A 26131-nucleotide genomic window follows, 5' to 3' on the forward strand; every position below is an offset into this window, starting at 1 on the left:
TATGTGCTGCTTTAAGCTGCACACCATCAAGGACCGGCAAGGGGATTTCCCTTCCCAGGGCACCGCGACCCAAGCAAAGTACCTCTGTCTTCGTTGGATTCAGCTTCAGCCCGCTCAGTCTGAACCAACCTGCCATGGCTTGCAATGCTAAGTCCAGGCTTTCTGGGACGGAACTAGGCCAGCCGTCCATTAGTAGATAGAGCTGGGTGTCATCAGCATATTGATGGCACCCAAGCCCAAACCTCTGGGCAATCTGGGCAAGGGGGCGCATATAAATGTTAAACAGCATCGGGGAGAGAACTGCCCCTTGTGGCACCCCACATACTAGTGGGTGCCTCCGGGACCGTTCCCCCCCAATGGCCACCCTTTGTCCCCATCCTTCGAGGAAGGAGGAAAGCCACTGTAAGGCCAATCCCCCAATCCCCGCGTCAGCGAGCCGGCGGGCCAGTAGCTGATGATCGACCGTATCAAATGCGGCTGACAGGTCCAACAATATCAGCACCGCCACGCCGCCTCGATCCAGATGCCGCTGGAGGTCATCCACCAAGGCGACCAGCACTGTCTCCGTCCCATAATATCGTCCACTAAAACTCCCGCCACAAAGACCAGGTCTAGCATGTGTCCCGCCTGATGGGTGGGCGTTGTAACAACCTGGGAGAGTCCCAGTGTTGCCATGGATGACACTAGGTCCAACGCCTGACTGGAAGCTGCGTCGTCGGCATGGACATTGAAGTCACCCAGGACCAATAGCCTAGGGTACTCCAACGCCCAGCCCGCCGCCGCCTCCACCAGGGATGGTAAGGCGCTGGCCGGTGTGTTAGGCGGTCGGTACACCAGCCAGATCGCCAACCCCTCCCCAACGTCCCACATCAGGCCGGCACATTCAACGCCTGGAATCTCCGGGGCCGGAAGTGCCCTGAAGGAGTAAGCCTCTCGTATGAGCAATGCCACTCCTCCCCCCCGCCCGCTAGTCCGGGACTGGTGAAAGACCGAGTATCCTGGGGGGGTCATCTGGGAGAGAGTCACAGTCTCCCCATCGCGCACCCAGGTCTCGGTCACGCAAGCCAGGTCCATATCCTGCTCCAGCAGGAAGTCCCGAAGGATCGTGGTCTTATTATTAATGGACCTGGCGTTACATAACACCAGTGACGGAGGCGAGTACATTCGTCTGGCCACACTACCTGTCACCATCGGGATGGGACACAGGCTGGAAGGTGGCCGAGCACCACTATGTCTCAGCCCCCTTCACCTATAAATCTGCCTGTTCCCACCGTCATACCTTCCCCTCCCCAGGAGTACCGGAATCCCCAGGCCAGTCATCAACTCCCGGTGGACACCAGCTCAACAACTGGTAGTAACAATACCTCTAACCTCTTTTAATTCCTGTGTTTTGATCTATCAATAATACCAACTACCAATACATTAATTCAAATTTAAGTCTCTCAACCAACCCCCACTAACTCCTTAGCTAAGATTAGTCAAACTTTTTAATATTAATACATTGTGGTTCACCCAGTGACCACGACAAAAGACTATCTAACCCTAATAGTAAAAGCTACAATTATTTAACAACAATAACTCAGATATAATTCTTCATTGCAAATTAGCTAATCTCTTTAAGTATGACAAAACTAAGATTATGGTATTTGCTCGTAGACCTAAATACTATAACTGGTGGTTGGATGAGAAACCAATCGAACAGGTTCCCTTATTTAAATACTTAGGTGTCATCTTCCACCAGTCATGTTCTTGGGCTGCTCATATAGATCATGCTAAGCATAATATTGAAAAAGCTTCAGTGGGACTACTGCGATTCTATAGAAGAAGAGGTGGTTGTCTTATACGCCCAACTGTCAAAATTTACCAAAGGAAATTATTACCACAGCTGCTCTACGGAGCTCTAGTATGGGCCTCTGGAAATCTCCACTCACTAGAAGTTTCCCAGAATAAATTTACGCATAGGCTTCTAGCAGTTCCCCTCTCTACACCTTCGCCAATGACTAGACTGGAGCTATCCCTCCCTCATGTTAGAATTTTAGTCCATAAATTGGCTATTAACTTCTGGCTGAAAATTATTTTCCATATGGCATCGGAACTGCTAATTTTGGCATATGGGGAAATGAAGGATAGATCGTGGCGTAGTTTTATTTTAGAAATAGTGGCTAAGCTTGGGTTTTCAGTTGATTCCCTAGGCTCCCTTGGGTTTGATATGGCTAAATCCTTGGTTAAGCAAAGGTTGATAGATCAATCTATCCAAGCTGACAGGGGAATTATAGGTGAACTGAAAACTTGTGTGATCTATAGCCAGCTGCCCTTGTCGCCTCCGTTACCTCTTCCATATTTTGTAAATTTGACAAATTTTAAGCACCGGAAAGCCTTCATGAGGGCTCGCTTTGATTTACTGCCATTACTGGCCAATGAAGGCAGATTTAGGCAGATTCCTTTTCAGGAAAGAGTCTGCACTTGTGACTTAACATCCATTGAGGACCTCTACCATTCCCTGTTTTACTGTCCTGATTTTATCATTGAACGGAATAGGTTTCTGGATCGTATTTTGTCTTCTCTTTTTGGTATGTCAAATCAGGAGAAGCTAGTCTTCTTGCTGTCTGACAGAGATAGCCACATTACCCTCCAAGTTGCAAGATTTATGACTGGTATTATGGAAAAGAAAATGAAGACTGTACCTCGTTAATTGTTCATTTTGGGTAGTTTTTTTTTTCTTTTTCTCTGATGTTTTAAATTTTATATCTGGTTTTTAAAATTGGGTTTTAATGTATCTTATTGTATTAAGGCATGAGGTATTCTGTTTTTTCCCCCCTTGTACCTCTGTTTTATTGTTGAATTTGGTTGTTTGATGCTATGGCAGTATGTGCTAATGCAATAAATTGATTGACTGACTGACTTTAAGTAACTAATTTTATCTTCCACTTGCTCCTATTGCTGCACAGAAGTGACAACCATGTCATGTAGTGTCTCATATTTCCTATTTTCCACCTCTATGCATTAGCCAACATTAATTTGTGTCAAGCCAGGTCCCTCTGCAGTCCGTCAAATAGAGACCACACACTGGATGACTGCAATGGAACAAAGAATTAAGAGCATTGTGAAATCCCTCACAACAGTTTATAGTCTTTGGTGACCGTTCCAAGGCTGTATCATGATGATTCTATATTCTTATAGCAAACTGAGGATCTCTATCTGCTGCACTCTTAATATATGTCAAAAAGAAGTACATGAGCACTGAATTGTAGCTGTCTTCATCTGAAAATGTGGCAGCAAGCTCATCAAAACCAGTTCTCACATAATTGATTGGGACAAAGGCTAATGCAGCAGGAGATTTCAGTGTAATTTTTATGTTCATATTAGTTTCATATTCAGTCTTCAAGCCAATACTGTAAATTTTCCTAATGAGACTAACACAGGTGAAAATAACACCCTTTGACCTCAGCATGTGGAAAGGTAATCCTCACTGTATTCATACAAGCCTTCTCAAAATCCATTAAAACCTTTTGAGGTGACAGATCTGAAATCAATAGCTTCATTATTTCAAACATTCCATTATAGGTGTCCATGTTCTTTTTTTGAAGTAAAATGTAAATACATGGTGGATATGAATTACCCACATTGGCATGCCATGTGTACAGTTGGTAAAACATATTTGGCACTTTATCAAAGGTGCTATCTCCATAGATGCTATCTTTGTTTAATTCAAGCATAAGATCTCTATCACCTAAAACCAGAATTCTGTCTGGATTTTTTCACACTGGAATCATGAAGTATCAATTGCCTATACTTTTCAGCAGGGCTTTTTTGGTAGAAAAAGCCCAGCAGGAACTCATTTGCATATTAGGCCACACCCCTGGTGTCAACATTGTTTCATATAGGGTTTTTTTTGTAGAAAAAGCCCAACAGGAATTCATTTGCATATTAGATCACACCTCCTGACATCAAGCCAGCCGGAACTGTATTCCTGTGTGTTCCTGCTCAAAAAAAGCACTGCTTTTCAGGGATGTCAAAATGTATGTTTTTTGGGTTAGGCAAATTACTGCCTGCTCTGTGATAGCTTCTCTTTTTTAAATAGCAGTAGCAAAGGCCTCATAGATCTGAAAAGCTAAACAGGGCTGGCTCTTGCAAGTATCTGGAAGGAAGAAATCAATAAAGATAGCTGGAATTAATAAAAAAATGGTATGATGGAGAATTGATTCACTGGTATCTGGTGCTCTGGGGGCCCCCCTGTTTTTAGAAGTAGATGCACCAAATTTGCAGCATAGAATCCAGTACCTCTCCCCAAAATGCCCTCCAAGGTTCAAAAAGATTGGACCAGAGGGTCCAATTCTATGAGCCCCCGAAGAAGGTACCCCTATCCTTCTTTATTTCCTATGCAGGGAAGGCATTTAAAAGGAGTGTGGTCCCTTTAGATGTGATGGCCAGAACTCCCTTTGGAGTTAAATTGTGCTTGTCACAACCTTGCTCCTGGCTTCACCCTCAAAGTCCCCAGATATTTCTTGAATTGGACTTGGCAACCCTATTCCATGTGGGCTTCTTTCCATGTGAGCTTCTTTCAGTATGGGCTTTCCCCCATGTGGGCTTCTTTCCATGTGGGTTTATTTCCATGTGGGCATGTTTCCATGTGGGCTTTTTTCCTGTGAGCATTTATGTCCATGGGCTTTTTTCTTTGGGCTTTTTTTCTTTTGACTTTTTCCTAGAACCACTACAAATGTGTTCTCATCAAGTCTCTCCATTGAGACTGGTCCTGTTTTTATTTCTATAAGGTTTTTTTTAAGTGCATTAAAAGTGACACATTTTATTATTCATCTTCAGCTTTCATAATGATAGACATGAAGGGTGGTTTCACACAAGAGATTTGGCCTGACCTAGGAATGCCTCCTGTTCAATTCAAAGGTGCATATTCACACAAGCACATCTGCCCTCTGAGCCCAGCCCATCCCCAGCCCGTCCCCAGACACCTCCTATCTGCATTTAAAAGCTACTTGGATTCTCCTGGTAGCATTCCCCTGAATTGATTGTAGGCTGCATAATTGGCTGCTGTCTGAATGTCCTGGCACAACTCATGAGCGGAAGAGCTGTGAGTACACCAAGCCGTTTCCGGCACAGTCAGGGTGTTTTTCCCCCTAGCTCCTCCCCACGGTGCGCTTGTGTCCTTCTTGGCATGAGCGTACACAAAGGCGGCCTTCACAGAAAAACCACCCTTTCTGCAGCTGAGCTGGGCTAGCAGTCTGAAGGCAGAAGCACGGATGGCTGTCGGGATGCTGCTGCTTCAGTGGAGGCTGTCTGATCCCCCTTACATGGACCTGTCTGAATTGGGGGGTTTTGCCTCAGGATACTATCACGTCAATTTCCCAGTGTGATAGCACCCAAAATCTTAAAATGCTTTAAAGCTGACACCACAGATATTCCACCCCGAGTTTTAAGTTGGCAATATAGTGTGACTTCTGCAGCTTCTGCACATCTGCTTATGTACAAAAGATTTGATTTGGTATATGGCTTATTTAAGGCATTGGTGTACAGAATTTTAAAACTATGTTGTCAGATGGGAAACATGTGCAGTATACAATAGAATCACAAGTGAGGAGTGGGTTGGAACCTACCTTGCGTTTGCTGAGGAACAAAGCTCTCATTTGGTGATAGCAGCTACCACCATCACTCTTCCTTGTGCTGATAAAAATAAGAATACCTTGTAAGTAAGTACCCGAAGTGGAAGCATCCCATCCCAAACAACCACCTATTGATGGTTTGTTTCCCAACAGGTGAAGGAAGGAAAAATGAGACAAAATTTGCAGAAGCAACATCAAAGCACCAGCCAAAGGCTGTGATTTTATTAGCATTGGATGCATTCACATGCTTTAGTCACAGGTACATAAAAAAAGGCCACAAAGCTTCTCACAGTACTCTAGGCCTTTTTTAAAAAAATGAATGCAATCTAGGTTTGTTTGCTGGGCAGTTTAATTATGGAGCACCTTTGGCATTCATAAAAGTTCTAGTCCAGGAGTGGCCAAACTGCAGTTTGGGAACCACATGTGGCTCTTTCACACATATTATGCAGCTCCTGGAGTTCAAGAAGGAACTTAATGCAGGCTTACTCTCAAGTAAGTGTGTTTAGCATCGGGACCTCAGTCAGCCTGCAAGCACTGACCCATAGGTAGGCAACTGTTTCTGCCATGTGTGAAGTGGGAAAAGAAGGGGGAAAGAGGCAAGCCTGCAAGCTCTTCTTCATCACAGAGGTCACCCAGAGACCTAAACTGATTTCCCAGTCACCTTACGCTGCTCTCACATTTGTCATCTCAGTGGGACTTCCTTCCGATTTTACACTATCTGCCTTGGAGCTGCAGCAAGTGTCGGCGTTTTCACGCAGCAAACAGAAACTGCTAAAAACCAATTTCTGATTGCTATGTGAAAACACCAACGCTTGTTGCAGCCTCAGGGCAGATAGTATGAAATTGGAAGGAAGCCCCGCTGAGAAGACGAACATGAGAGTGGTGTAAGGTGAGTGGGAAATTGGTGCTAGAGTGGGGAAAGAGAGCACATGGTTTCCCTTAGTTTCATAGCTCTTGCAGGAGTGGTATTTACTAAACTGGGTGTCAAGACAAAGAGAGATGCATAATGATGCAAATGGTTGCCAGTGATTTATATGGTACATATGTGTTTCCTTCTCCCACTGGTGCCAAAAAAGCTGGTCTTATGAGAACTTTTTTTTTTTTTAAGCCTCCTTCTAACATGGTCATGTTGTAAAGTGCATACAATGTATTTTATCTTTCTGTGCAAAGAAAGTATTAAGAGTTTTAATAAAGGAAAGGTAAGGTCCCCTGTGCAAGCACCAGTCGTTTCCGACTCTGGGGTGACATTGCTTTCACAACATTTTCATGGCAGACTTTTTACAGGGTGGTTTGCCATTGCCTTCCCCAGTCATCTGCGCATAAAGACGTGTATAAATATTTGTTCATGTCTTGTGGCTCTCAATCATCTGACATTTATTCTGTGTGGCTCTTACATTAAGCAAGTTGGCCACCCCTGTTCTAGTCTGTGATTTTACTGCAATGATCCCATGGATCATTATTTTCCTCTTCTGACTTTCCCTCATTTTAGATCAGTGTTATAGAAAGCCAGAAAGGCCAATATCAGCCATCTTTCAAATTTCTAAGTACATCTAGCCCTTTGAGAGAATTACATCAACAAAACATATTCCTCAGTCAAGTTATGTTGTGATGTTTTACACACAGAGAGTGGAGAGTTTATGAATTCATTTCCTCGGACTTTACAAATTCTATATAATTTGGTCATTACAGGACTATTTGAAATTATAATGATGATGATTGTCTTCCTATTGCTAAATTAGTGGTATTCAGCTTCTTCCAGTGCAGCAATCTAAGTGCATTTGAAGATAATACATTTCAGAGAAGCAAAACAGGAAACCCCCCAAATACTCTTCTCATTGTTTAAAAAAAATCTACAAGTATGTTTTAGCTTCATGTATTAGGAACCACCAAAATTTTAATATAGAAAGGGGTTTGCCAGTTTTGGAACAGATAAAGTAGTTGAGGTATATGCTGCTACAGAAGACAATATTAACTGTTGTAGCACTCTGAAATATTTATTTTGCGTTAGTTTCCAACTTTCCTTATTCTCAGGATGCTGAAAAGCTGGAAGTCCATTTTAAACACACACATACTCTCTTTCTATTTATATTAATAGGTTATGTGAAACTCATTACATTTTATGGTTTTGCACAAAAATCTTAGTTTCCGTCTAATATTATGCAATGACATAATGCCATTTGTAGAAGTGTCACATAAAGGAATTGACTTTTACTGGCTTCTGATGGCAAGACTATCCACTTTACAATTCCTGTTTTATGTAAGTGCTCTCAAAGTTTATTGATCTCTACTGATATCTCAAGTTACTTAATTATAAAAGGAAGTTTCTAGTATAGTAGCTTATTGAAGTAACATATCCAGCAGTTAAAATGGTTTGTTGTAGCTACAGAGAGCTGATTAAAAAAAACCCCACTAGACATAATGCATTGGGTCCTTTCAAGGAGGCATTTAAATAGGGAAGAGTAGTTGACTGAGACACAGACATACCAGCTTCATGTGTTAAGAAAAGGGTGCTGAGTAGGGGATGATTTATTTTTGAGTCCTCAGCAGTGTTCCCTCTTAGATGAGTTAGTGTGAGCTAGCTCACAATTTTTTAGCCTCCAGCTCATACATTTCTGTCTCAGCTCAGGAGAAATGGCCCTAGAGCAAACTAATTTATGCAGCAGCCCCCAACTTTAATGTCAGTAGCTCACAAAGTAGAATTTTTGTTCACAAGCCTCTGCAGCTTAGAGGGAACACTGGTCCCCAATATTATTCTAATTGGCATACAAAAGCCTCACTATTTTGCACACCTGCATTTATCTCACCTCTGTTCTGCAATTTCTGTCACTATTTGGAGGAGCCAGATCAAGGATACTCCCAGTGTGAGTGCAAGTCGAAGGAAGAAAAAAACACTGGGGAATAAAGCCATCAAGCACTAATTCAAGTATTAAAAATATGCAATAAGCATTCATATATATACTTTCTATATTATTTCTCAATGGTTCGCAGCAAGTCTCAGGCACAGCATTATAGAAAAGCACAATGGCATGTGTAAAGACGCAGTACATTTAAATGAACAAGAATCACAAGCTGCAAAATTCATAGAGAAATTCACAAAACAATATTTTGAGTATGACAAAAGCACAAAAACTGTCCAAAAGTCTTTAATTAGACTAAGCCTTCCAGTCGCCAAATGCCCTCAGAAGAGATGTGTGCCTAGATTCTCAGTGCGTTTTGTTTCCTTTATCAATCAACGTAGAATTGGAACTGCAAAATAAAGAGCATACCAAAATGCACCTTTCCAATAATCAAAATATACAGAATTATGACCTATTATGCATTTACACCAGTCTTACCCCCAAACTTTCAAAGTAATGATCAGCAACAGCTTTAATTCTCAAGGTATAATGGGTTCCCCAAGAGGATACCCACCCATACTCCTTTTATCACACACAGATCAAGTATATCCCCAAATTTAAAGACAGAAATCCATTAGATGAATGGTGAAAAATCTAATGCCAAGTTAAGACCAAAAAGTGCATAAGATTTTAACTTTAAACTGAGTCTCCTTTTGAAGTAATATCTGTTAGATGTTTTCTGTTGTATAGCTCTTTCATCAGCGCTGCCTTCGCACCATCCTCAACATCCACTGGAGTGACTTTGTGACCAACACTGAAGTCCTCAAGAGGGCGGAGGTTACAAGCATCGAGGCACTGCTGTTGAAGACGCAGCTGCGCTGGGCAGGGCATATTTCTAGGATGGAAAACCACCGCCTTCCCAAGATTGCTCTGTATGGCGAACTTTCCACCAGCCATCGAAATAGAGGGGCACCAAAGAAGAGGTACAAGGACTCCTTGAAGAAATCCCTTGGCACCTGTCGCATCAACCATCACCAGTGGTCTGACCTAGCCTCAGATCGCAAAGCATGGAGGCACACCATCCACCAGGCTGTCTCTTCCTTTGAGAACGCACGCATAGCTGGTCTTGAGGACAAAAGGAGATTGAGGAAGAATCGCACTGCTACAGCACCAACCCCAAATCAGACTTTTCCCTGCAGCCACTGTGGCCGGATCTGCCTGTCCCGCATTGGACTTGTCAGCCGCCAGCGAGCCTGCAGCAGACGTGGACTACTGCACCCTTCTTAAATCTTCGTTCGCGAAGTCAAGCCGAGAGAGAGAGAGAGAGAGAGAGCTCTGTGGTTGGTAGGCATACAGTTTGTTGTTCAGTCGCACAGTCGAGTCCAACTTTGCGACCTCATGGACAAAGCCATGCCAGGCCCTCCTGTCTTCTACCATCCTCCAAAGTCTGCTCAAATTCTTGTTAGTTACATCAGTAACGCTGTCCAGCCATCTCATCTTTTGCCGTCCCCTTCTTCTTTTACTTTCTGTCTTTCCCAGCATCAGGATCTTCTCCAGTGAGTGCTCCCTTCGCATTTGGTGGCCAAAGTATTTGAGCTTCAGCATCTGACCTCCAGGGAACAGTCAGGGTTGATTTCCCTTAGGACTGACTGATTGGATCTTCTTGCAGTCCAAGGGACTCTCAAGATTCTTCTCCAGCACCACATCTCAAAAGCATCTATTCTTGTGCACTCGGCCTTCCTTATGCTCCAGCCTTCACAGCCATACATTACTACTGGGAATACCTGTTAATATATAGTAGCCTGCTGTGAAGCATGGTAGATCATGAACTGTCAGAATGACAGGTGTCACATGATAGGAGTCACAGGCCTACCCTGGCTGATGCAATAACTAGTAATAACTGGACTTGTCTAGAGGAGTCACAATGAGTCAACAGAATTAACTGATTGGTGGGCTGTACTATATAATCAGCAGAGTGCCAGAATGTTTTTTCTCTCAATGTGTTTGGATTACTGGTGAAGCATTTTGTTACTCTGGACTGTGTATGTATATATCTTCACTGCTGTAAATATTTTGTATAATACACCGTTTGTTATAAAAGCAACTGGTGTGTTGGCTCTTCATATTGATGTTCCTATTGCTAAGGCAACTTCCTGTTGTGGTCTGCCTACACTCTGCACACACTCTTGCCGCCAATACCATCGCAAGTGAAGTCTGTCACTACTTCCATGTCTTCCCCTTCTATTTGCCAAGGTGTGATGGGGCCAGATGCCATGATCTTAGTTTTTTTGATGTTGAGTTTCAAGCCTACTTTTGTGCTCTCCTCTTTCACCCTCAACAAGAGGTTCTTTAGGTCCTCCTCACTTTCTGCTATTAGAGTGGTGTCATCTGCATATCTGAGGTTATTGATGTTTTCCCCGGCAATCTAAATTCTGGCTTCTGCTTCATCCAGGCCAGCATTCTGCATGATGTACTCTGTATATAAATTAAATAAGCAGGATGACAATATATATCCTTGTCGAACCCCCTTTCCTATTCTAAACCAATCAATTGCTTCTTGATCCTTATATAGGTTTCTCAGGAGACATGTGAGGTGGGCTGGTACTCCCATCTCCTTAAGGACTTGCCATAGTTTGTTGTGATCCACACAGTATGGTGTAGTGGTTAAGTGTGTGGACTCTTATCTGGGATAACCAGGTTTGATTCCCCACTCCTCCACTTGCACCTGCTGAAATGGCCTTGGATCAGCCATAGCTCTGGCAGAGGTTGTTCTTGAAAGGGCAGCTGCTGTGAGAGTCCTCTCAGCCTCACCCACCTCACAGGGTGTCTGTTGTGGGGGAGGAAGATAAAGGAGATTGTGAGCTGCTCTGAGACTCTAAGTGGAGAGCGGAATATAAACCCGAATGAAAGTTTAATACGGTCAAAGACCAATAAATTAAATACAAATAACTTAATAAGATACAGTCAGGCAATAGTAAAATGGGAATAAAACATACACAGTATAAAATATAATTAGGCAATACTATAATGAGAATAAAACATAGACAGTATAAAATATAATTTCCTCCCCAAAACACTGATTAAATTCCAGAACCAAGGCGTTCAATTGGGTATTCCCCTTAAGAATTGCTTCCGGAGACTTATGGCTCGCGAAGCAAACTTTGCCACACATAAAGTGGTTCCTTTGTTCCTATCAGCCAATAATCTGTCTAGCTGAAATCTAATATTTCTTCCAGGGACACTGGCACAGATCGGGAGTATATACTCGGCCCTAATATGCTGATATAATTTACATTGGAATAGTACATGCTCCCTATCTTCCGGTTTATTGTCCCCACAAATACACAGTCTCTCCTCGTATAATTGTCCTGTGTATCTGCCTTCAATAATAGCTGACGGTAACATATCAAATCTGAGAAGAATAAATGCTCTCCTATACTCTGCTTTGTCAAGATTTTGCAAGTATGGCATCAGTGTTATTTTATGTAACTCCTCTATTCCTGGTAAATAGCCTTTAAGCTGATTCAGATCATGCTGTCTTTCAACCCAATGTCGTCATCTTCTTAGCATAGTCAAAGAAGCAGATATAAACGTTTTTCTGATACTCCTGTGTTTTCTCCATAATCCAGCGAATGTTGGCAATTTGATCTCTAGTTCCTCTACCAAAGCCCAGCTTGAACTTCTGGTAGTTCCCAATCTACATACTGCTGAAGCCTAGCTTGTAGGATCTTTAACATGACCTTGCTGACATGTGAAATGAGGCAATGGTACGATAGTTTGAACATTCCTTGGCGTTACCCTTCTTTGGGACTGGAATATAAACTGATTTTTTCCAATCTTATGGCCACTGTTGTGTTTTCCAAATTTGCTAACATAATGTGTGCATCACTTTAACAGCATCATCTTTTAGGACTCTGAATAGCTCAACTGGGATACTGTCATCTCTGCTCGCTTTGTTGTTAGTAATGCTTTCTAAGGCCCATTTGACTTCACACTCCAGAATGTCTGGCTTGAGTTCAGTGATTTCAGTGGTTGTAAAGGACATTGAAAACCTTCTTGTATAATTCTTCTGTGTATTCTTGCCACCTTTTCCTAATTTTTCTGCTTCTGTTAGGTCCCTACTTGTTTTGTCCTTTATCATGGCCATCTTTGCACGAAACGTTTCCTTGATTTCTCCAATTTTCTTGAAGAGATCTCTTACCTTCCCATTCTATTATTTTCCTCTATTGCTTTGCATTGTTCCTTCAGGAAGACCTCTTTATCTCTCCTTGCTGTTCTCTGGAAATCTGCATTCAGTTGGGTGAATCTTTCCTTTTCACCTTTGCCTTTCACTTTCCTACTTTCCTCAGCTGTTTGTGAAGCCTCATCAGACAGCCACTTTGCTTTCTTGTATTTCTTTTTCTTTGGGATGGTGCTGATTGCTGCCTTCTGTACAATGTCATGAGCCTCCGTCCATAGTTCTTCAGGCACTCTATCAACTCTAGTTCCTTAAACCTATTTTTCACCTCCACTGTATATTCATAAGGGATGTGATCAAGGTAAAACCTGAATGGCCTAACAGCTTCCCCAGTTTTTCTCAGTTTAAGCCTGAATTTTGCAATGAGTAGCTCATGATCTGAGCCGCAGTCAGCTCCAGGTCTTGTTTTGCTGACTGTAAGGAGCTTCTCCATCTTTGACTGCAGAGTATATAATCAATCTGATTTCTGTGTTGCCCATCAGGTGATATCCATGTATAGAGTCGCCTTTTAGGTTGTTGGAAGAGGGTTTTGCTATGACCAGCTTGTTCTCTTGACAAAACTCTATTAGCCTTTGCCCAGCTTCATTTTGTTCTCCAAGGCCAAACTTGTCACTTGTTCCAGTTACCTTTTGACTTCCAGCTTTGGCATTCAAGTCTCCTATGATGAGGAGGACATCTTTTTTGGTGTTAGTTCTAGAAGGTGTTGTAGATCTTCATAGAACTGGTCCACTTCAGCCTCTTCTGCATCAGTGGTTGGGGCATAGACTTGGATTACTATGATATTGAATGGTTTGCCTTGGATACGGACTGAGATTATTCTGTCATTTTTGAGATTGTATCCCTTTACTGCCTTCCTCACTCTCTTGTTAACCATTTCTTCTACAGGACTCTTGCCCACAGTAATAGATGTGGTGATCCTCTGAATTAAATTCGCCCATTCCTGTCCATTTTAGTTCACTGATTCCCAAGATCTCAATGTTCAGTCTTGCCATCTTTTCTTTGACCACATCCAGCTTACCTTGATTCAGAGATCTTACATTCCAAGTTCCAATGCAGTATTGTTCTTTGCAGCATTGGACTGTTCTTTCACCATCAGACAAATCCACAGCTGAGCGTCCTTTCAGTTTTGGCCCAGCTGCTTCATTCTTTCTGTGGTTACTTGGATTAGTCCTCCACTCTTCCCCAGTAGCATGTTGGGAACTTTCTGACCTGAGGGACTCCTCTTCCAGTGCCATATCTTTTAGCCTTTTGTTACTGTCCATGGGGTTATCTTGGCAAGGATTCTTGGCAAGGAACACAAAACTTAAGTTGTTCTGCTGTATGATTCATACTCAGAAAATGTTCTACCATTGGTGGATCCATATTGGTGGACCTAATTCTACTCTGATGCTCTAAAATACGAGTTATTATAGCCCTCATTGACATGCCTACATAAAAATGCCTTCAAGGGCAGATTATTAAATAACTAGCTTGAGACCCATGCTTTGCTATGGTATGTACTATTTTGCTATAGTAGGTACTAATTACCACGGGTCGTTTTGTAGAAAAATAGGTGGTGGAGCTCATCCAGGGATTGTTATGCAGCTGTACCTACTATTCAATGGATTGTTATGCAGCTGTACCTACTATTCAATGGACAAGGAGGTAGAACTCTCAGAAGGAGGAGGTGGAGCTCTCAGAAAGGCTCAGGAGCTGCGCTCCTGTGAGCTCCCACTGAATCCAATGCCTGCTATTTACAAATTTCTTTGCTGCATCTGTAAATTGGTGTAATCTGTTAGTCCCCTTGCAGTGTTGGTGTAGCTTGCACAACATCTGCCACTTTTCTTGAGGACAGTAAGAGATGATAGCTGTGAGAGGTATGTGGGGGAGTTGGCCTGAGGGACTGATGGTGTGGTGGATATTTTGGCATGTTCATGCACAACATCCCCCTGATCATTTGAAAGCTCAGTTTCCATACTGGCTTTTATGTAAAATCCCTAGTGAATTTTTAAAGGAAGACTGGGAGGTGCATTTTACCTCAGGGCACTTGCATAAAATTATAGAGTTGGAAGAGACCTCCAGGGTCATCTAGTCCAACCTCCTGCACAATGCAGGAAACTCAGAAATACCTCCCCCTAGATTCACAGGATCTTCATTGCTGTCAGATGGCCATCTAGCCTCTGTTTAAAAACTCCAAGGAAGGAGAGCCCACCACCTCCCGAGGAAGCCTGTTCACTAAGGAATCACTCTAACGGTCAGGAAGTTCTTCCTAATGTTGAGCCAGAAGCTCTTTTGATTTAATTTTAACCCATTGCTTCTGGTCCTACCTTCTGGGACCACAGAATGACTCCCAATAGGAAATGCATATTGTTTAGAATATTATGGGTGAGGACCCATCAGGCCACATATGCAAATGACCTCTGTGTTCCAACTGTTTTGGGGCTGGGGGGATGAGTTATGGAATGTTGTCAGCAGTTTCCTGTAACTGTAACTCAGAGAAGCCAGGCTCCACAAGAAGATTGGCAAGCCTTGTGAGTTTTAGAATGTTGGAGGTGATGTCCAATCTGACGGTTTATGCAAATGACATTTTGCTTTAACTGTCTGTGCGCGAGGAAAAAGGCAGCAGCCTTCAAGCCACAGTATCCTTATGGGGAAACAGGTTTTACTCCTTTTTACTCCCTTAGTTGGCAAATTCCTTAAAATCCTTTCTTAGTTGCTGTCTGCACCATGAAAGGAATATTCTCCCCAAGTTTCCAGTCTCTAGGTCAAGGGGTTTTGGCTGGGGCTTGATTTGTAGATCAGGAGACTTGTCTTGTAACTCAGACTATATATTTCCGATTATATATATACTTCCGATTCGGAAGTCAATGGAAAAGGCGGGAAAGGAGCTTCTGCAGCCTCAGGGGAGCTGCTTGCTTCCTTTCCCGCCTTTGGAAGCCTTTTCCCACCTCTCCCATAGCCTCCCTGGGATCAGGGAGGGAGGCGGAGGGGGAGAGGTGCCCCAGCAGCCAATCCAAAGCATGCATTTGCAAAATGCATTGCAAATGCATGCTTTGAAGGGCTTTTATGTAGCTGATGGCTGGGCTAATCCCTCAGACATCAGCTACATTGTTGTTCTTTTGTTCTTTTGTTTACTTGGGTATCCAAGTAAATAGTGTTCTCTGGCCAATCACAGAGCAGTGCTATTTTTGAAACTGCTCTGTGTAGGGTCAGAGTCTGCCTGGCTGGACTCCATTCCATTGCTGTTGTGTTTTGTGTTGGTGTGTGAGAGAGATTGTGCTGCGCTAGCCTTTAGCCTCAGCTGCTGCTGCTCTCTCTCAGCCTTTCCTGACCTGCTTTGAGAAGAGAAGATGTCTAAGGTAAGGTAGTCTTGGGGTTCTTGTTTTTATTTTAGTTAGTAAAACGACTTGGGTAGCTTATTTGGGGTTAGGGGGTTCTGGGGGTTCTGCTGGGGATGGGGGCCTGGGGTGGGGTGGGGGATTTGCCAATTTGCCCGTATCCTACTTTAGTGAGAGGACTTTTAAAAGTGCAGTGTCCTTTTACTTTTCTTGATTTGGGTGGCTTCTGGGGAGCCCAAAGACAGGGACCCCCTGGCCCAAACTTTTTGGGACTTGGGGGTTTTATAGGGGAGAGTTCCCTGCGAGTTCCATGCAGTTTTTGGGGCTCTCCCTCAAACCCCCCTCCCCTTCAGGCAGCTTCCAATATACCCTATTTTGCCATTGATTTCAATGGCCGCAGGGTATAATGGGGCCGTATATTCGGAAATAACTGCACATCTACCGTATATGCGGCTATTCTGAGTACGGTAATAGGAAATACAAGGTTTTCCATATCTTTTTGGTCCTGTGTATATCCGAATCTGTAATTCCGTTTTTTTTTTTGTACACCCCTAATGTACAGTTCATAGATGGAACATAACTATAAATGACATTAAGAGAGCAAATGAAGATATACATTTGAGGAACGCAAACATGATTAAAGTCCAGATTTCTAATGAAGACCAAGAGTTTTCTGGAATTCTGCCTAGTGAATTACCAACAAATCTAGAAAAGGTATTAACACGACACTGAGAATAATTGGGTCACTGGTAAAACAAAGTATTAGTTTTTCAATACTTAAGAGAGAAAATGCACAGTGAGAGGGTAGTTTTATCTAAGGAAGGGTACAGATGTTCTTCTGTAACACATACTATAACTTCAAATGAAAAAAGGTCTTGTAGGAACCAAAATTTATGAGGTAGAATTTTAAAACACTGTTCTTTTCAGAAAATAAAAATTCAGTACCAACAACAAAAGGAATTTTCGGATTTAAATGAATGAAAAAGTGGGAAAGTTCAAAGTAAGATAGAAAACTGTGTTAAATGTAACACTAATAGCCTTGACAGGAGACAAAATACATACAAACAACAAAAAATCATTGTGAGCTGCAAAAACAGCAGCCACCAAATTCTTTGGAGAAGGCTCTTGCCCAGCCTCTTCCAGCATTTGTTGAGCTGAATTAGTTAGATGCTTCACATCCCCCCATGTGGTATCACGAGCTGTCTGGGTGTGTGGGTGTCGCACAATCTCTTGTTTGAAGCTGAGATTGAAATTGGGAAACAGATTTGGGAGACCCTGATGCCATGCCATCTTTAGCCAGGTGAATGAAACGTGCCAGAACCCACAAAAGACCTGCAAGAGAAACCACAGCAGCATGCCTTCACCCCCAGGTAATAAGGGGAGCTGAACCATGCCAAGTTAATAAGCCCAAAGACCAAATTAAATTGTTCCTGAACCTGCATTTGGTTAGGAACCCTCATTTTCACTCATTTTAATTGTTTTTGAAGAGTGGTTTTCAATGTCTGATTAGCATGTTCCACAATAGCTTGACCTGTGGAATTATAAGGAATACCAGGACTGAGGCTGATGTCTCATTGGATACCAAATTTTTGGAAAGCAGCAAAATAGTAGGCAGGGCCATTGTCTGTCCTGAGTTTTTGAGGTTTGCTCAGGACAGTGATGGCAGCAAATGAGCAATGACATGAGTAGCAGACCCCCCTCTTTGAGGAGTGGCCCACTACCACACAGGCAGAAATAAGGTGAGCCATGACATGTTTTGTGGCTTCCCCACAGTGAGCAGTAGCCTAAAGATATCCAGAGTACATGTCTATGCAAACATGGACACAGTACCAGGGTTTCAGGGAAACTATATGGTTAATATCATTTGTCAAAGTTTGTTAGGGAGCACTTTCCCTATGTGGAAAGGTTGAAACACTTGGGGCTCTTTAGCTTGGAGAAACATTGACTGCAGGGTGACATGATAAAGGTTTAAAAGATTATGCATGGGATGGAGAAAGCAGAGAAAAAAGTATTTTTCTCCCTTTCTCACAATACAAAAACTTGTGGGCATGCAATGAAATTGCTGAGCAGTCAGGCTAAAGCACATAAAAGGAAGTACTTTTTCACCCAAAGGGTGATTAACATGTGTTATTCACTGCCACAAGAGGTGGTGGCAGCTACAAGCATAGCCAGGCCCAAGAGGGGACTAGATAAAAATATAGAGCAGAGGTCCATCAGTTGCTATTAGCCACAGTATGTGTGTGTGTGTATATATATATATATATATACACACACACATATATATATACACACATATATATGTGCATGTGTGTATGCATAGAAGAAGACATTGGATTCATGCTCCGCCCTCCACTCAAGAGTCTCAGAGTGGCTCACAATCTCCTTTATCTCCCTCCCTCACAACAGACACCCTGTGAGTGGGTGGGGCTGAGAGAACACTGATAGAAACTGCTCTTAACCAGAACAACCTCTGAGAGGGTTATGACCGCCCAAAGTCATTCCAGCAGTTGCAAGTGGAGGAGTGGGGAATCAAACCCAGTTCTCCCAGATAAGAGTCTGCACACTTAATCACTACACCAAACTGACACATATATTGGTCACTGTATGACACAGAGTGTTGGACTGGATGGGCCACTGTCCTGATCCAACACAGCTTCTCTTATGTTCTTATGTTAGTTTGCAAACCATGCAGGTTAACAGCATGATCAGCAAAATGATTAGTAGAGTCACAATGTGCTGAGCCTGATCAAAAGCAACAAGAATTGTCTGTTTAGTGCTTTGGCATTTTGGTAAAAATTGCTGTGGCTGAGAAAGGAAAAGTTAATAAGAGAAGTAACATCTTTCAAAGTCTTATCAGCAAATGCATTGCCCTGAGCAATCACACCAGTAAGTAAGTAAGTAAGTAAAATTTTATTTATATCCCGCCCTCCCCCGCCACGCAGGCTCAGGGCGGCTAACAACAGCAAAACAACAATACGTTTAACAAAACATTAAATTAACCCCAAACGGATTAATACATTAGTTAAAACAGTTACTAAATCTAAAAACATTAAGTTAGATCTGACAGTACCGTTATTAGTCGACGCTATGCCTGTCAGTTTGTGAATGATGGCGGATCTCCAGACTGGACCGTTTTGATGTTTCTCTGTGGACTTGGTCAGCCGTTCATGAATGCCTGTTTGAAAAGGGTGGTCTTGCAGGCCCTGCGGAACTGATCAAGGTTCCGCAGGGCCCGCACCTCCTCTGGGAGTTGATTCCACAAGGAAGGGGCCGCGGTAGAGAAGGCCCGTGCATAGGTAGTCCGAAGTTTAACTTCTTTTGGCCCAGGGGTGGTCAATCTGTTTTTACCTACTGACCTCAGTGCTCTCTGGGGCTCATACGGGGAGAGACGGTCCCTCAGGTAGGTCGGTCCTCGGCCATATAGGGCTTTAAAGGTAATCACCAGCACTTTGTACTGGACCCGGTATACAATCGGCAGCCAGTGCAGTTCGCGCAGCCCCGGCCATATATGCTCCCATCTTGGGAGGCCAAGCAGCAGCCTGGCCGCCGCGTTCTGCACTAGCTGCAATCTCCGGGTCCGGCACAGAGGCAGCCCCATGTAGAGGGCGTTACAGTAGTCCAATCTTGAGGTGACCGTCGCATGGATCACCGTTGCTAGGTCCCGGCGCTCTAGGAAAGGGGCCACCAGGAAGATTAGTAACAGCAAGAAATTAAAACCTGCAAGATTAAAAATATAGACAATCAAATCAAGGTCAATTTGGAGAGATACATGCACCAGGAAGTTGATGAATCAAATTAAATGCATATAAGGTGTCAAGTTGAAAGGCCATTGTAAATAGACCTGAAAAAGCCATTGCTCTAACAGCAATCTTAGCCTGCTGCACTGAGCACAGCTGCAAAGTAAAGTGTGTCTTTTACACTTTCTCCCCAGCAAATTGGGTACTCATTTGACCAACCTCAGAAGAATGGAAGGCTGAGTAACCTTGAGGAAGCTACCTGAACTCAGGCCTTACACAGAGCTCAAGACTGCAGTACTGCAGCTTGAACACTCTGCATCACGGGGGTCTTTTTGAATCCAAATTAGCATTTTCCTTGGCCAATTTCATCATCAATTCTCCTGCTGCATCAGGATTATCAACCTGTCTGCTGATTGCTGCCTGAAAACAATTGATAAAGACTAAATAGGGCTCTTGTAGCTTTTGACAGACAGTTGCAAAACTATGGGCTGGTTTCCCTTCTGTAGGTACTTTGACAAAGGCCTGTAAAGCACATTTCACAATGTATCCATTAAAGAGTCCTTCTAAAAGACTTTGCACATTGGTTCCCCCTATGCCCATATCTCTGATAGCCTTTTGAGTTTCACTCAAGACAGAGTGGGGCAACACAGTATAGTTAACAACCTGCTGCCTGTTCTCATTCTGTGCCTATGTTACTGGGTATACTCTTCCCCTGTCAAATGTACAGGGCAAATAGACAACATTTCTGCCAATTCTGGGACATTTTCCAATTTAGCCTGATCAAGTTCCTTCTCCAAAACTTCACAGACCATGCATCCCGGGGCGTTAGATGGGCCCACGGGTGGATCTGTTGGTGGAGGAGGGAGAGAAGGAGGAGGAAGAAAAGGAGGGGCAGGGGGCACAAGTTGGACACCAGTGTCTTTTAGGGGACAATCTTTGAAGAGCTGGCTTGGGTTACAAACGGGCATACATTTCTCTACTGCATACCTGCATTGATGCCAGACTTGCAGAAGTTCAACAGAAGTTCGGGGCTCTGTGTGAAAGGTCCTCCCTATCTTCTCCCAGTCCTGAAATTTAAGAGAACCTCCCTCCGGGTACCAGGGGCATTACTCATTGATCTCTTGTAACAGAGTCTTAAGTTGACCAGAAGTCACGGACCCGCCAGACTTTTGGATCAAAAACTTTAACTCATTCAAATGTTTCTGCTCAGCCTGTAATAACTGTCCACCCATACCTACCAAAAAGGGGTCATTGAGAACAATGGAGTGAGCACTTGGGGCCTGTGCCAGGTGGTTGATAAGTAGGAGCTGAGCTGCTGGGCTGTGCCAGGCATTGATACCTTAAAGCAGGAGCTGTCCCTTGTCCCGGGAGCTGAACGGTCCCTGCTTCGGTGAGCTGTGTGGTCCCTGCTTCGGTGAGCTGTCCCTGCTTCGAGGTGCCACTTGTAGGAATGATCACTCGACACGTGTATCAGGAGAAAAAACCTGCTCAGAGGAGAAGCAGCCCTCTGCTCTCAGCACTGATCAATGAAAACTGATTGTGCAATAAATTGATTGGAACAAGACCTTATGTCACACTGAAATAAAATTATACACTAAGTAATGAATCCATAACATTTTAACTTTCATGTGTTTTCCAAACTCTAAAAGACCTTCATAAATACTAAGTGTTAACTATTAAAGTAATATAAAGGAACAAATTTTGAGTTGTATTTTAATAGGCTAGTAAAATATGAAGTTTCCTGAAACTATTGATTTTTACTTGAATGTCCTTTTAAAAGTTCTTATTTCTGTTTTACTCACACCAGTCACTTGTGTCATACAGATAAATTCACTTTTCGCAACCACTTCACTGAAACTTACACTGGAACTCTCTCCCCTATATCATTGTGGCAGAATCATTTTGCAGTGTTTTCTTGCATCTTTCCAGCTTATTAGTTAAAATATACAACATTTGTTTAATGTGGTGTTAAAAGTAGTACAGACTTTAACAAAGTTAACTCTTCTAAGCCCATCCACTTAAGTGGTCTTAGAAGGGTGTATCTCCGCTTAGGACTTCCTATAGAATTACAACTGAGACTACCCAGTAGAATTACAAAAGAGACAAGCATTTTCTCTACCAACAAATATGTAATTCAACACATTAACAATTAAAGAGAAATAAAATGCTTCCCGTACCATGACCCATCTTTTTGTGAAGTCACTTTACATTGAATGTCATTTCAACGACTAACCTGGAAAGATGAGGAATTTCATTGTTGATTGGCATGATGTAGATGTAAAGTGTCCCTTGGACTGTGTGCTTGCCATCTGTCAGCTGAATGGTGAAACTATCCTCCAGGCTTTCTGTGTCATCATGCATGTACATAAGCATCAGTCCTATTGGAGAAAGAAAGGAGGAGGGGAAGCAAAATTATAGATAACTTGACTACCTGGAATACAGCTGTCAAACCAAATTTTAAAGAGAATTAACTTTTTAGTAGAATTCAGGATATGGAAGTATGGTATCTAGGAATTGGTTTAAGATACACAGGGAGGCTGAAACTAACATAACTGGATACTGCTGTAGTACTTTAAAATAGCTAAGGTCCCCCTGACATCACAACATTATATTTTTGAAATATTTAACTGATTTTAATCCTTCCATTGCTCAACAAATCAGGTAAACAGAGTACTGAATGACTTTGCAATAGATTCTGAATGAAACAAAAAGCTTTTCGGCATGATAGATAGATAGAAACTAACTACCTGAACCTCCAAAGAGCTTCTTGAGTCATCATCATAGGAAAATGGGATTTCTAACATACTCTCTATGATTGCTATGGCAGTTTCAAATTCTGAGCTCAAGGAACAGCTTTGGAACATCTGATCTCAAACCATTTTAAAGAAGACTTAGAAGTGAATTTTGTACATGGCCTGGTAATGTGAACAATTATAATAATGGTATATGGGGGGGGGGAAGGATTCGTTGTGCTCAGTGGTATAGTATCTGCTTTGCACACAGAATGTTCCAAGTTCAAGCACTGCCATCTCCAGTTAAAAGGATTAGGTAGTAGGCGATGTGAAAGACCTCAACCTGAAGCATTGTACAGCAGCTGCAAGTCAGAGTATACTTTACTGATCTTAACAGACCAAAGATCACACTAAATATAAGACAGCTGCCCTTCTTCTTACATCTAATGTCCTCTGAAATCATGTAAGCTAATAGTGAGTTACATAAATTAATATTAAAAGTTTTTTGTTGTTATAAAAAGATGCTTAGTATTATTTTTTTCTGAATATTCAAGGAAATAGATTCCAGAATTGTGAAACGGAGATACATACTGCCAAATATCTGTGATATTTACACTTGGTGGAGGTTTTGTATGATAGTTATAATCAGGTCTCGGATTTAGCAGAAGTTCACAGGAGTGCAGTTCCTGAGCCTTTCTGAGAGTCCCCCTCTTCCTCCCCACCTACCTTGTCCATAGAATAGTAGGTGCAGCTGCATAACAATCCCTGGCTTAGGAGAGCGGGCAGCCAGCCAGCCACCAGGGGCTTTACCATGCCCCCAGTAGCCCTCATTAACCCCTGGAGAAGCCCACAGCCCCCTTTCTTCACTTCTTATGTGATTTTGGGTGGCAGGTGGCTTGCTGGCCTTTTGGCTGGGGAGGGGGGCAGCCTAGGAGAGCCCCAGGCGAGCGAGGCCTGCTTGGGCTGGCTGCATTTCTAGCCTCCCTTGCCCAGGGCTCTCCTTCCTTGCATCAGGTTGCTTTAGGCTGGGGGAGGGTGGCATATGCTAATGAGTTATACTAATGAGTTCCACCACCCATTTTTCTACAAAATGACCCCTGGTTATAATAGTTATAAAAGATGTATCATGTGATCAGCCTAATCACACTATGGAGTTCTTTCTTGATGCTGTTGGTGTTAGCAAATGAACTTTTCATTTCATAGGTCTTATCCATTTAATGAACTCTTACAAAAAGTAAGGCTGCTGATGTTCTTACTATGCAGCATTTTCTGCCTATTGAGCTACCCATTAAACAAACAAAGTAGATGGACTCCATGCTATGTAGAATGATGATCTAATATAATTACATGCTTAACATACTCAGGGGTGGAATTCTAGCAGGAACTCCTTTGCATATTAGGCCACACCTCCTGATGTAGCCAATCCTCCAAGAGCTTACAAAAAAGAGCCTTGTAAGCTCTTGGAGGATTGGCTACATCAGGGGTATGGCCTAATATGCAAAGGAGCTCTTGCTAGAATTCCACCCCTGAACATTCTGAATTCACTGCTGCACCATGATGTAGTAGTAATTTGATTCAATAACTCCTAAAAAAGGAATTAGGAAAATTCATGGCTGCTAAAAACTGAACATGTCCCTGACAATTGTTAGAAACAAAGTGTTAGATTATATGGATTTCAGTGTGACCAGTATGACAATTCTTATACCTTTATATGCACTTGATCTTAGAAGCTACCTCATTTATGCTACTTAAATTATGGGATTTTCAAGTTATCAATCAGATCACCTTTGCACTATTAAGACAATAGAATGAACTTTTACTGTCTTGAGTTTTAACATAATTAAAAACTACTTCTAATTCTCCATGAGATAGTATCATTGAGAGAATGAGCTCTTCCATGGAAAATCCCTGGTTCAGTTTAATCCTCTGTGGTGCACTTAATAGGTGGCTTCAGGAAGTCCTCTCTTTCAGATCCAGACTCTCATATTTGCAGAAGAGAAGGAGGAAGAGATTGGATTTATAACCTGTTTTTCACTTGGCATCTCAGAGCAACTTACAATCTACTTCCCTTCCTCTCCCCAGTACAGACACGTGAGGTAGGTGGGGCTGAGAGAGCTCTGGGGAACTGTGATTGACCCAGGCTAAATTTAATTTAGACAATTTATGCCACTTAGGTATACCCATTTGCAACATGGGGATGTTGGCCTGAGTTCTACTGCTTATCTCAGAAGCCACTGAAAAGCCACTTGGAAGACAGTTACTTAACCTGGAGGAAAGCTTCAGACTTTGTTGAGCAAAGTTGCATAACATGATCAAATGCATATGAAATGCTCTGAACACTGAATTCATAAATATTACTATTATTATTTGAAATGAATGTCTCTTATGTTTTACTAAAGGTTGTATTTTATATACAATAAAGCATTTTTATATACAATAATTTAATATGTGAAGGACCCTCAAAACTCACAGTCCTCCCCCACCCTTGCTAGGCTGCCACCTCATCAGCGAGCCCACATGCCTGCAGCACAGCCAGCAAGAGCTACCTAGATCACGCAGCAGGAGGAAGATGGTGGAGGGTGGCAACTCTACTGACTCCAGCTCCCCTTCCCTTTCTGGCTACCTGCCTGACTCAGGCAGCAGCAGCATCTCCCCCCTCTCCTCTTCCTCCTTTTCTAGGCCGTAGAGACACTCCTTGCACACTATTCCTCTCTTGGGGGGGGGGGTGAGAATTAAATACACATATTCCTGAAAACTAGGTGCAAGTAGGGGGTATTCTTCTGTAGAACTGGGGAAATCCTTCCCCAGGTCTACAGAAGAAAACCCTCTACTTGCACCTAGCCTTATTCTATAGGGTTTTTTTTAATCAACATGGTTCACAAATTAGATATATGATACGTCTAATGTTGTTTTTGTGTTTCTGTCACGCCATTTAATGGACTACAAGCATACACCCAAATGAAGACAACAGATAATATATGTGATAAGCGAAGACTTGATTAACAATTCAAAAGGAGCTGCAAATAATTAAATTTAATCTTAAATTTAATTTCATTAATGTAGGCACCCTAAATTGTTTCCCAATGGATTGCCCAATGTGTCAGCAGATCCACCCTGGTTCACAGCTTGGATCACTAGCATCACCATACCTCTCTTTTCCTTGCCTGCATGCTGTGATGTTCCCTTCTGCTTGCAAATTAGGAACAGGGTACTCACTCAAAACAGCATTCATGTATAAAGAAGTAGACACAAGGATGGGAGCAGCCAGTTTCAGGACCTCATGCAGCCTACTGTCCAAACTACCAGCTGCAACTAAGGAGTAAGGACTGCATGTCATGAAACTAAACCAATACACACAAATAATGAAGGGGAGGGGAGATTGTTCCATTATCATGTATCCAAAAAATACACCATGTACACCATACATATGCTGAAAAAATGCTCTTCAACAGCATCATTCCCCTATATGGATCAGCAGGTGGTTTCAGATGATAACCTGCAACACCAAGAGAGCTCCCTTCCAAGGCATGTGTGCTAGTCAAGCCCCCCATTGTCTGGTTGGGTCAGTTCCACCCATCCACAGCTTCAACGTAATTAAACTGAAAAAAACAAACATACCAAACCTGCATCAATCCTTTGAAATCCTTAGTTAGTCA

General features: G+C 42.6%; 1 pseudogene; it reads right to left on the reverse strand.

The window, feature by feature from the left end:
- LOC132567343 (FRAS1-related extracellular matrix protein 1-like) overlaps window positions 1-26131 on the reverse strand; it is a 323692-nt pseudogene that overhangs the window by 132261 nt on the left and 165300 nt on the right.

This window comes from Heteronotia binoei, chromosome 2 (genome assembly GCF_032191835.1).
Source record: "Heteronotia binoei isolate CCM8104 ecotype False Entrance Well chromosome 2, APGP_CSIRO_Hbin_v1, whole genome shotgun sequence".
Classification (NCBI taxonomy): Eukaryota; Metazoa; Chordata; class Lepidosauria; order Squamata; family Gekkonidae; genus Heteronotia; species Heteronotia binoei.